The 12,911-nt window shown below is 41.2% G+C and overlaps 1 pseudogene; it reads left to right on the top strand.

Annotated features, from left to right (window-relative positions):
- Positions 1–1,396: 1,396 nt before the first annotated feature.
- LOC133245170 (galectin-related protein-like) lies at positions 1,397–7,750 on the top strand (annotated as a pseudogene).
- Positions 7,751–12,911: the final 5,161 nt, after the last annotated feature.

The following is a 12,911-nucleotide window of genomic DNA, read 5'->3' as shown; positions in this document are numbered from 1 at the left end:
GAGAGGTCATAGAACTATTTTGAAGCAGCCATTTCATTGGCCCAAAGGTCACTTTTGTTCTGGGATTTGTGTGCTCCTTGAGGTTTTGATGGGAAGAAAATTGTTGGATTATTCATGATTGAAATAATCGAAAATAAGTAAGAAAGTCGTCCCATTGTATCTCAATATTTGTTTTCCTGAAGAAAAAGAAAGTGAAGTCGTTCATTTGTGTCTGACTCTTTGCGACCCCATGGACTGTAGCCTACCAGGCTCCTCCATCCATGGGATTTTCCAGGCAAGAGTACTGGAGTGGGTTGCCATTTCCTGCTCCAGGGGATCTTCCCGACCTAGGGATCAAACCCAGGTCTCCAGCATTGCAGGCAGACGCTTTACCATCTGAGCCACCAGGGAAGCCCCTAAAGTCTTACTCTATAAATGTATCTTTCCAGTATAGTATTTTTTGATATTGAACCTTAGCTACTCTACAATTTATTCTACTTTTTACTACTTTTTAAGAATTCTAATAAAGAATTACTGGGTGGGGAAGTAGGCTAATCTGTTTCAGAAAATTATGCTTGCAGAAAGCCTAGTGATTTGGTCACAGATCCCTAGCTCTCATTGTTGAGAATACATTGCTATTTTCACTGTACACAAAACAAAACCAATGAGACAAACAAAAATACCTGTGAAAATGAAACACCTTTTATTACAGTGCCCTCAAATGAGATTCATGAGAAATTGTATTAGTCCCAACAATCAAGTGACATTGGCCAAATTGCTGAACATTTCACTCATCTATAAGAACCAAAAATAAATGTGCAATGAGTGCCTACTCTGTCCCCAAACTGAGATAGGTGCCGCTGCTAGGTTCTTCAGTGTTTGCTGTTCTAATAGACCACATCCTGTAGTTTTGTAATCATAGGCTTATTTATTTATTTATGCTTTTTACTGGAAAACTCTCCATAGCAAGGCCTCTGTCTTTTTCATTGTTATATTGTCCAATGCTTATCCCAGTGATAACTGTGCATGTGCTAAGTTGCTTCAGTTGTGTCCGACTCTCTGTGACCCTATGGACTGTAGCCCGCCAGGCTCCTCTGTCCGTGGGATTCTCCAGGCAAGAACACTAGAGTGGGTTTCCATGCCCTCCTCCAGGGGATCTTCCCGACCCAGGGATCGAACTCGTGCCTCCTGCATTGGCAGGCAGTCTCCTGCATTGCAGGCAGATTCTTTACCATTGAGCCATCAGGGAAGCCTCATAAGGTTCTTGATGACTTAGCTTTAACCAGTCAGATGAATACTGTGAAAACTGACTTTAAAACTAGATCAAGTGGGGGAAAAGGCAGTAGCTTGAACTTTTGCTGGTGTGGATAATAGCAGCTGTGGCATAGCTCTGGGGACAGCAGTCTTGGGTGGAGTCATGTCCCGGATGCATGGCTTTGAAGGTATGATCTCAGAGTCTGCAGTGGATATGGCATTTTCTAGACGCTTAGCATATAAACTGTAGCAGAGGGAGCATTTCCCTTGGCAGGCAGCTTCCAAGGTGAGGTTTGGAGCCATTTTTCCTGAAGATCTTGTCTAAGCCTTGGCCATCTAGCCCTTTCAGGAGTTTTGTAGGCATCAAATTCCTTTTCTTTTTAAAACAACCAGCATAGTTTCTGTTTTCTATACTGAACCCTGATGGGTAGATTTCTTCCCAGGATTATTATGGAGTTTCCATGAAACATTTTATGTAAAAGTGACTGGCTCTTAGTGAGTATTTAGTAAGAATTTTCTTCTCTCATAATTTTATATATAAAATCACAGATGAAACAGGTGTTTTGAGATTCTGATGACTGTCTCTTTGTTTTCAGTTGACCTATAGACACAATCTTCAATCAAAAACTTGGATTCACACCAACACACAAACATAGAAATATAGAGAGGCAAAATACATCCTTGTTTTATTCATTCTTTTAGCAAAACCTTATTGACTACATTTTAAGATCAAGCGCCTGATCCTGAACTTGGACAAATAATTTTCTCTCCCTGAGTCTCAGTTTTCTCATTTAAAAAAATGAAAATGTTGAACTATATCATTTCCAAGTTTTCTGTCTTCTTTGCTTCAAAATTGTGTGTTCTTTATATCACTAAAAAATTAACTCTCAATTTGATCTATGCATATGCAATCTCAGTTTGTCTCAGGGTTGCAGGTTTCTATAATGGTTTGGAATTACATGAGAAGGGTTGAACATTTGTTTTTAAGTACTTGTTATTTCTCAAATCAGCTAGGACCACCTCCCCCTTATCAATAATAATACATTGTCGTGACCCAGTGAATCATGGATCTAACACTCTTAAGCATAATTCTTTCCTCCCTTTAACATTTAAGAAAGCAATGTCATCATCATTGGTAACATGTATTAAAGAATTACTATTTATTATGTACTTTGTATTTTCTTATGCCCATGACCTAGTGCCCATTTAACATCTACAATGCTCTATATATTTTTTTGATATGATGAAACTAAGGCTGAGAGAAGTAAAGCAAGTTGCCCAAGATCATAGAACTAGTAAGTGGCAGAGCTAAATCTTGGCTAGGTTTATTTGAACCTAAGGTCTCTTTCTTAACTACTACAATAGATGACCTCTCAATAATAATAGTGATCATGATAATAATAATAATAATTAGTAGTAGTAGCTTTGAAAATACTGATATTTTATTTATTATCTTTATTGAGCATTTAATACCTTTATTGAGTGTGTGTGTGCTGTCACTTCAGTTGTGTCCAACTCTTTGTGATCCCATGGACTGTAGCCCACCAGGCTCCTCTGTCCATGGGATTCTCCAGACAAGAAGACTGGAGTGGGTTGCCATGCCCTCCTCCAGGGGATCTTCCCGAGACAGGGATAGAACCCCCATCTCTTCCATCTCCTGCATTGGCAGGCAGGTTCTTTACCACCAGCACCACCTGGGAACCCCACTGAGTACTTACCCTAAATGCCAAATACTCTGCTCTTTTATTCATATTCTCAATTCATTCTCATAATTTACAACCTAAAACCTATTATAACCTCCATTTTATAGATGAAGAAATGGAATCTTATTGGTTTTAAGCACCTTGACCAAAGGTTCAGCTAATCATTTGTGGAGCTGGGCTGTGAGCTTAGGCAATGTGAAACCAGTGCCTTATGGCCTCTGGTAGCTTATGGCCTTCTGTTTCCTGTATCGATGGGGTTGAAGGAAAAATATTGACTTTGCCTTAATTTATGGAAGATGTAAATTGTTTGCATACTTGAAAGTCATATAAGTAACAAGTACCCATGGCACTCCCCACAACTGATTCTGTTCATCTGTGTGCTCTGACACCACCAGGACTGGTGACCCCTACAGACTTGTGAGCACAGAAAGAATGGATCAAGTGGTCTATGCATGCAAGAAGTGCTATGCCATGGACATGCATCCTGCTTCTCAAATTGGTGTATGACGACGTCAACAACCCTTTTAACTATCCTTCCAGAGCTATAGAGTTTCTGACTCTGTTTCTATCAAGGTGATGGTAATTATGGGAGATCACTTTCTATTTCTGTTTTAAACATTATTTTTAATGTTATGTAGACATGTGTTTAAAATGTACATTTTTGCAGGCAGGAGGGGAGAGTATGACCATTTAAAAATCTGAATCTTATAAGTGACCTAGATGCCAGCTAAGAATTTAAGAAGGAGAAAAGTTGCAAATCCAAGCAATTAATTATTAAATATTTAAAAGCCAAGTATAGTACCTCTGGGCAGAGAGGCCCTTTCCTTTGAGGAGGTAAAAACTAATTGCAAACACAGAGCTGTTGAGCAGTCACACTGTGAAGCATGGGGTGCACTTAGCAGTTATCGTCTTCTGTTGGCTGAGCCACATGAAAAGAAAGGTGAAGATCCAACAAAAATGTATTTCAAACCCCTTGGGAAATTTATTCAATAAGTCTACATGAAAAGGAATAGATGGTAATGAAAGCCAGGGAGAAAGGCAGATGGGGGATGTTTACTCTGAGTTGCAGGGAGGTTTGTGAGTTCTGAGGCTTTCAATCCCTGAAAGAGAGATCTAGCACATAATAGGTGCTCAAAAATTATTAAAATAACTAGCAAATCAATGAATGGATGGATAACTTTCCCCCCTATGTTTCAGAAAAGAGGAAATTTAATAAATATTATTGGAAAGAATACTTGTGATGGATTGAATTCTCCAATTCATATGTTGAAGTTCTACCCACCATCAACATGATGGAATTGAGAGGTGGAATTGGCATTTGGGAGGTAATTAGGGTTAGATAACAGCATAGGTGTGGGGCCTTGGTCTGATGGGATTAGTGCCCTTATAAAAAGAGACACTGGAGAGTTTGGCCTTCTCTCTCTCCCCCACTGCACAAAGAAGAGGTTATGTGAGAATGCAAGAAGAAGGGAGCCATCTGTAAGCCAGGAAAAGAGTCCTTCCCAGGAAACAAAGAGCCTGGCACCTTGATTTGGGACTTCTCAGCCTCCAGACTGTTAAAAATAAATGTCTATAGTATTTGTTATGGCAACCTGAACAGACTAAGTCCTTATATATCTTTAAATATTACTCTACTTGAAGTTTTAGTCATTCAGTCATGTTTGACTCTTTGTGACCCCATGGACTATAGCCTGCCAGGTTCCTCTGTCCATGGAATTCTCCAGTCAAGAATACTGGAATGGGTAGAAGTGAATGGGAATTCACTTCTCCAAGGGATCTTCCCGACCCAGGAATTGAACCCACGTCTCTTGCATTGCAAGCAAATTCTTTACTGTCTGAGCCACCTTGTAACTTGTATAGTTATACAATAGTGTGTGTGTGTATATATATATATATATACACACACATACATACACACATATATATGTATATGTATAGATTGATCATTTTAATGATTTTTTAATTAAGTAGTTAATTTGAATGTGAAATAACTTGCCAGTTGAATGAGACTCATAGTATTTTCTATGACTCAGAAGTCCATGTCCAAGAAGAAATTGGTACTCAGATCATAGGAACAATTCTAGAGCCCTACAGTCAATGTGGTGGCATAATACCAACATGTAGGCAGCATACCAAAGAAGAAATTCTAGTTTCTACACCACAGCTAAGACATAAACTCACTTTGCAGTCACTTTCTCTTCTTTTTCCTCTCTTTCTTTCTTCCTTGTATTGGACCTTTGGGACACATAACAGATAGAAAAGCAAACAGAGGCCATGGGGCTTTGAGACAGGGTATGCTGGATACATGATAACTGCCATAATAAGAGATTTCAGAGGAGACTCAAATCCCTCAGGGCCTTCTTCCTGAGGTCAAGTTTCTGGGGTTGCAGAGTGTCAGCAGACATATTTCTTTCTCTCTCTCTCTGTCCTCCTCACAGTGCATACAAACCATTCCTTAACTAGCAAAGTACGGTACTAGCAAATTTTAGAAAGTACTAGCAAGTCCTGGTTATGAGAGCTCTTGCTTCACCTGTGGGAGCAGTCCTTTCTTTGGGTATACATAGCCAGGAGCTGATAGCTTTTCCTAAAATTTGTCATAAAGATGGTAGAGTAAAAGAGCTGTTGAATCCTGGGGACTAGGGTCAGATCTCATGTCTATTTCTTATTGACTATGATCCTTAGTACCTCACTTAATCCTTCTGAGACTTCCTCCTTCTCTGTAAAATGGGGCTAGTAATTTCTTCCCTACCTGCTTCAGTGAGTTGATCTCAGAAACAAATGAGGCACATTTGGATGTACAAAAGCGTTTTGTAAAACATAATACTCTATGCTGGTGGTGGGCAAACTCTGGTTTACAAGCCAAATCCATACATCCCTCTGCTTGTTCTGTATGGCTCGCAAGCTATGGCTGATTTTTACATTTTTAAATGGTTGAGAAGATTTTATGACATGAAAATTATGAGATCAGATTCAGTGTTTGTATGAATGAGTGTGTATGCTCAGCTGGTAAAGAATCTGCCTGCAATGCGGGAGGCCCAGATTCAACCCCTGGGTCAGGAAGATACCCTGGAGAAGGGAATGGCAATCCACTCTAGTATTGGACAGAGGAGCCTGGAGAGCTACAGTCCACGGAGTTGCAAAGAGTCGGACATGACTGAGCGACTAACAGACACACACACACACACACACACACACACACACACACTCTAAGAACAGCACATATGCCAGCTTGTTTAACCCTTAAACTGTACTGTCCTGGTAACCACCATTGCACACTGCCTATGACAGAGGAGAACAGTCCATCAAAAGCTCAGCATGGAGCCTCACTAGAAACAAAAGCAGGTGAGATTGCAGTGTGGTTCTAGGAAGTAAAGTTTATTTTCTGAACCAATGTTTTGCAGATAAGGAAGCTGGTTTGAAGACTGGTCACACATGACAAATGACAAATAACCCAGTTCTTTGTCTGATAACCCAGGTCTGACCATATCTTTTCAGTGTACAAGGTCATTATTTTCACCTACTTATGCTATCAGAAATTAAAGTGATAGATTTGACCCTATCAAATCTCCATAATACAACTCAGCCATACTTGACATTAATATCAAAAGCATCTTGGAATTCATCCAAAGGATTTTGTTCTGGAAGGACATAAAGATATTGATCACTTTTTAATGTAGAGTACAGTCAGTGGTACAAATGCTGAGATGACCTTTAAAGTAGGCAATGTACTCATTTTAACTGAGCTTCACCTGTGTTGCAATGTACTCATTTATGAAACTGGTCCACCCACAAGCCCTTGAAGAGAAAGACCCACCTCCATCCAGTCCCTGTAACTGAAACAGACACTTGTTATATTAATTGCCACTGCCGATGAGCCTTGGACGATTTGCTCGAAGGCCACAGGTTTAGAGACTAGCCTATGGCTTTTGCAACGTGTCTTAAAAAGATGGGCCATGGCAGCCCCGCCACCTGGCCGCCAGTTGCCACCCCATCGTGCTGTGCAAGAAGACGGTGGGGTCTGTGGCCAACAGCGATGCAGTGGTGAACTAGATGATGCGCATTTAAACAACTCCTTGGGCTCTCCAGTTCAAGCCGACATATACTTGCCATGACTGAGCGTGCTATTTTGTGGGCACATTAGAGGTGGCATGAGACCAGGCAAGAAAGTGTTAGTGATGGGCATTGTACACCTCAACCCAGAGAGCTTTGCCATCAGATTGACCTGTGGTGATTTGGAAGATCCTCCCGCAGAGGTGGCAGTTGAACTCAAAGCGGTGTTCACAGATCGGCAGCGACTCAGAAATTCTTGTGTATTTGGGGAAAGAGGTGAAGAACAGTCAGCGATCCCTTACTTCCCATTTATCCCAGACCAGCCATTCAGGATGGAAATCCTTTGTTAGCATCCGGGTTTCAGAGTGTTTGTGGATGGACAAACACTTTTTGATTTTTACCACCGCATTCAAACGTTATCTGCAATGGACACCATAAAGATCAATGGAGACCTCCAGATCACTAAGCTTGGCTGATGTTGTTTAAACCACATCTGTTTCAGAGCATCAGGTGCCACAACTGTCTGACTGTTGGTCTGAAAGAAGTGTCCTAGCAAGGTCTGAAGACTTAAAAAGAAAACAAAAAGGCAGACTTCACTGTTTCTTCTATCTGTGCAGTTTAAACCCAAATGACTTCAATGGTGGTTTGCCCTTAGGAAGCTGTCAGAACTAAGACATGGAGCCATCATTCCCAGAACAAAGTAATACATTTATGCTGGATTTTATTCAGACTTAACTGAAATGGATTTGTGATTTGGTAACAAGTTATTCATCTTTTCAAAGCAAGGTGATATTTAGAACAAAAGTACCAAAGACTTAACAAAGATGGCACATAGGAATCAACTCATTTCTGCACTCAAGTGGAATTGTGTAGCACAACCAACATTTTAGTCAGGGTATTTATCATAGAATGTAGGTTGTTCAAGGTTTTTTTTTTTTTTTTTCCCTTTTTGCACAGCATAATGTTAACTCAGATTTTTTTAAGCTTTCTTGTAGTTATTTCTACTAAGTGTATGTGTTAGAGAATGATTAATGTCTCAGAAACAGTTAGTTATGAACTTTTGAATGTACACTTATCTTAGGTCTGGGTAGGGAAATTACCTATTACCGTCATAAGAAAGGTGATTTTCTACCTTAAAGAGTCGAGTCTTATCCTCTTACCCCTAAACTTAGGATCTCTTGATATAAATTGCTGTTAAGTGCTTTTGGGAAAACTTTGCAACAGTTCAGTAAGACTGCTTTTCAAAGTTTTTGATGATTATGTAAAATTCTATTGCTTTTTATCTTTACTGTGAATTAGCACAGTATGGCTTCCTTAAGACTAAATACTTTTCCCTAGATCTACATAATAGCTCATGGAGTTGTTATTAATCTAATTGAAAACACATTAACAGGTAATTGCATTGACAGTTTTTAAAATGGACTGTTAATATACATTTTTAAAGGTATAGTATGAAAATGATTTGGGAATGCAATGGAAAGCAGAAGCAAATGGGCCCAAAGAACTTACTTGGAAAGAATTTATATCAACTTAAGCTGTTAGCTCTTTGTATGACTTTTATTATGTGACCCTCACCCATCCCTAAGCAATGACTTTGGAGCTTCAGAGTAGAAGATGCTTCCTACTGCGTGGGCTCTGCTGAGATAGTACGATAAGATAGGATCCAACCTAGGAAATGATCCACTTAGTTTATCTGAAAAGTTAACTCCCAGGACTCTAGGTCTTTGAGTCCAGCCAATAGTGTGAATGCTCCAGTGAAGCTCTGGGATTTTCCCTGTACTTGTGGAACTGATTAGACCGCAGGGAGTCTCCAGGAAAAGCCTGCAGTGATACATATGTCACTGCAAGGCAAGGGATGGCTGGAGTCCTAGGTGCTGGATTTCATAAACTGCATTGGCCTTGGAGAGAAGGACCCTTGGCATTGCTCTGATCAGCTAGTGGCAGCCGGGGAAAGGGGTGCTGGGGTGGGGGTGTGAAGTCACTCAGTCTTGTCCGACTCTTCGCAACCCCCTGGACTATAGCCTACCAGGCTCCTCTGTCCATGGGGTTTTCCAGGCAAGAGTACTGGAGTGGGTTGCCATTTCCTTCTCCAGGGGATCTTCCTGACCCAGGGATGGAACCCAGGTCTCCCATATTGTAGGCCGATGCTTTACCATCTGAGCCACCAGGGGTGGGTGTGTATTTATATATAATTTAGGTTTTGTTTGTACAGCATACTGCGTCCTGTTATGACACATCCTTGTCCTGCTTTACTTTTTGAGTTTTTTTACACAACATGCAGAGGCACTGAAGTGGCCACGTCATTTCACGTGTCAAGAATGTAGACAGTGTTTCAGAACCAAAGTTTAAGAAAAAGCACGCTAAAATTGTGAATTTTTAAAATAGGTGATATATTTGGATTCTCCTCAACTTTGAAACTGTTCAGCACAGTTCCATTGTGTTATGTAAGGAGATGCTTTATCCAACAAGACTGGCTGAGCATTGAAAAGCTTTATGTCCCAGCTGACTTAACCAGCCATGTTCAGCCAGAAGGGCTGTGCTCTGGCTCTGGGTATTTGGAGCCCATGACCAACCTTGTGCAGCCACTAGATTTTGTTGTGTTTGTGGAGAGACCTAGAGGGCACCCTGAAATATATTGGTAGGGGTTTTGATTCTCCTTGTGGTAGAAGACACCCCCAGCCCCAACAGGATGTTTTCTTTGAGGGGGCATCCATTCCCACCCACTGCATAATTCAGCAGAAACTAGAGTTGGGAGTATAACTGTTGGAACTGACACTGTTCTCTCTACCTATCAGGGACGGGTTGGCAGCCAAGCCCTTAGGCAGCTTTGTGTAAAGATACACTGTAAACCCTTCATTGTTCTGTGGGGTCAGTGAGAACCTCTTGGTTAAGCCTATTGAAATTAATCTGAATGATGTGATGGTCTGATTTAGGTATAATTAAGTTGGGGGGGGGGGTGGTTAGTCCAGCTGTCCTAATTATTAGCTGTAAACCGGAAACTGTTCACATCCTCTCATCAGCATGGGAGGTCTAAGGTGGGAATTCAGGATGAAAAGTACAATTCTAAGCTTCACAGGAAAGCATCTGGATGTGTAAGGTGTTATTTCTGACCAGAGCCCTAATTCTGCAATATGACCAAAACCAAGGAACATAAATAACAATCAGGCTCTGGGGGGATAATAGGCAGGCTTTAGACAATCTGTTCATTTCTGCATCAAAATCAGAGTGAATGTATGTATTCTACTTAAAAGTTAATAGAAGTGACCTCTACTTTCTGGGCTATCCCAGAATTGTCTTAAAATTTTTTTCTTTTAATTTGAAATCCCATTTCAAATCATGCCAACCTTAGTTCAAAACCTCCAAAGACAGCACTCTTAGAATTGGTAATTTGCTAAAATGGCAAATCCTTTCATTTGTATTAAAAAGAAAATATCCAAAAAGAGGGAGGGAGCCTTTTTGCCTCGAGAGAAACAGCCTTGGTATTTTCCAGCTACATTATTAATGTAGAAATAATATTTCTATGATGACATATTTTCAAAGAAACACTTCCTTATTTACTGCATGTCAAATGTTGCTAAATGTTTTCTTTCATTATGATGTCACTGCTGAAAGTTATTTGCACTATAATAAAGGAATTTTCTACCAAAAAAAAAGATGGGCCATGCAAACAGCTCTCATGGGAACCAGAAACTGGGAAACTGAGAGACTGAGCAATGCAGTCACGGAGCTGAAGGGAAAGGGAGGCTCTGATATCAAACTGATTTTAAAAATCACATAAAGCTAATGTTAAAAGGACGTAAAGTCTGTGCTCTGTAAAACAGAGGACATGGGAACTGGCTGGTGGAGAGAAGTGGACAGAAAGACATAGAGATGCTCAGAGACAGAGAAAAAGAAAGTGGAAGGGCTGAGCGATGGAGGGGAGGGAAGCAGAGACGCTAAGAGAGACCCAGGCTTGGGACTTCCTGGGTTTTCTGAATTTCCCAGGAAACTTTGGTGAGTCTCTATTCCATACGACTACAAGGTCCTGTTTGAAAAGCTCTTTCTCATCAGTCTTTAAATAGGAAACTTTGGGGGGCTTCCCTGGTGGCTGAGTGACAAAGAATTTGCCTGCCAGGGCACTGACACAGGTTTGATCCCTGATCTGGGAGGATCCCACATGCCACAGAGCAACTAAGGTTGTGGGCCACGAATACTGAGCCTGTGCTCTAAAGTCAGCAAGCTGCAACGACTGAGGCCTGCGTGCCCTAGAGCCCATGCTCCACAAGAGAAGCCATCGCAATGAGAAGCCCATGCACTGCAACTAAGAAAAGCCTCCACTCACTGCAACTGGAGAAAAACCCGCGCAGCAACGAAGACCCAACACAGCCAAAAATAAATACTTTTTTTTTAAAAAAGGAAATTTGTGAGCGAATTGGTCCTTCATCTTTTTGGTTTTAGGGGCTTCCTTGGTAGCTCAGCTGGTAAAGAATCTGCCTGCAATGCAGGAGACCTGGGTTCAGTCCCTGGGTTGGGAAGATCCCCTGGAGAAGGGAATGGCTACCCACTCCAGTATCCCAGCTTGGAGAAATCCATGGACTGTATAGTCCATGGGTCACTTATCCCGTTCTTCTTCTTGTGACCTAACTAATCCAAAGTCTGGAACCAAGAGGAAAGTGAAATGGGAAGCAAGAAGTCAGCGTATTTCATAGAAGACTCAGACTCTTGAGTGGTGGAACCTGATTACATTGTGCTGAGACTTGGGTTTTTAGAACCACTCTGCTCCCCTCTGTGGATAAAGGCAGAATTGAGAGTATTTTTCATCCTATAAATTGTAAAAGCAGAAGCAAAATGCATTCTTTTTTTCCTCCTTCCATTTCAGGACTATGAACCAAACACATCAATCCACTTCGTTACAAAATATCTTTTTTTTTCTTTCTTTCTGATTTAACAACTTGCTCTACTATGTCTAAGGTATTCTAAACACCTGGACCCTTCTAAAACCCTGCCACCCTGCCAGGCAGGTGGTTCTAGTACGAAAAGCCACAGTGGGCAGTCACTTCGCTTTACGTTGTATAAAAGACTACCACGTTTCTCCTTCACACTAATTTGCTTCAGACCAAAGCCGTGTCAGTTAACAATGCCTGAGGGCCCCCTCTTCCCCACAGTAATAGTCTGCCGGAACAGCCCAGCTGATAGAGGCACTAAGGATAGTTTCATGTTAGGCTGTCATGCAATCCACAGAGAAGGGTCTCCCAGGCTCCCCCGAGTTCTTTCACCTCCTACGTGCTGTTGCTCTACTTTGCTTGGCAGAGCAGGAGTTAGCAAAGAAGGACTGAGGTGCAGTGCTTATTCTCCGGACTCTAGACGCGAACTACCAGGCCTCCAATCTTGCTTGTGCCACTTAAAAATAGATAGCACTCTCTGAACCTCAGTCTCCTCGTCCGCGAGATGTGGATGATGATATTTGTTTCCACTGTGGGACTAAGGGAGTTAACATCCATAAAAGGTTCAGGATCGTCCCTGATACATGATGCACCATGTGCTTGTTAAATCATTAAACAGACATGCTCCAAGGAAAGGAGACGACTCCTCCCTGACACAACAGCCAGGCTAGTGAAAACAGAGCTTGGGTTGAGAAGAACTGAATTGTGTTTCAGGTTATAAAGTGATCTTTTTTTCCTCGCAGGAAATTTCCATTTGCTAATTCATCTCTATTAGACGACTGAATATTTTTAAAGTAAGACAGTGTTTCAAATTACAGGCAACTTGTTTTTAGGGGGAAAAAAAGGAAATTAAACACAGAAATGCACCATTTAAATAGAGGTTAATTAACTGGCAATTTAGAGCATGGAAGTTGGCAACAGGGAAAAAGAACAGAGGACTTTGAGGTGGTTCTGCCAAAAGACCTGGGCTGCAAGCTTTTAACTGTTTGACCCTTGGCAAGAC

This window comes from Bos javanicus, chromosome 3, assembly GCF_032452875.1.
Source record: "Bos javanicus breed banteng chromosome 3, ARS-OSU_banteng_1.0, whole genome shotgun sequence".
Taxonomy (NCBI): domain Eukaryota; kingdom Metazoa; phylum Chordata; class Mammalia; order Artiodactyla; family Bovidae; genus Bos; species Bos javanicus.
Note: the sequence above shows the minus strand (reverse complement) of the source record. Positions and strands in the feature narration are given on the sequence as shown.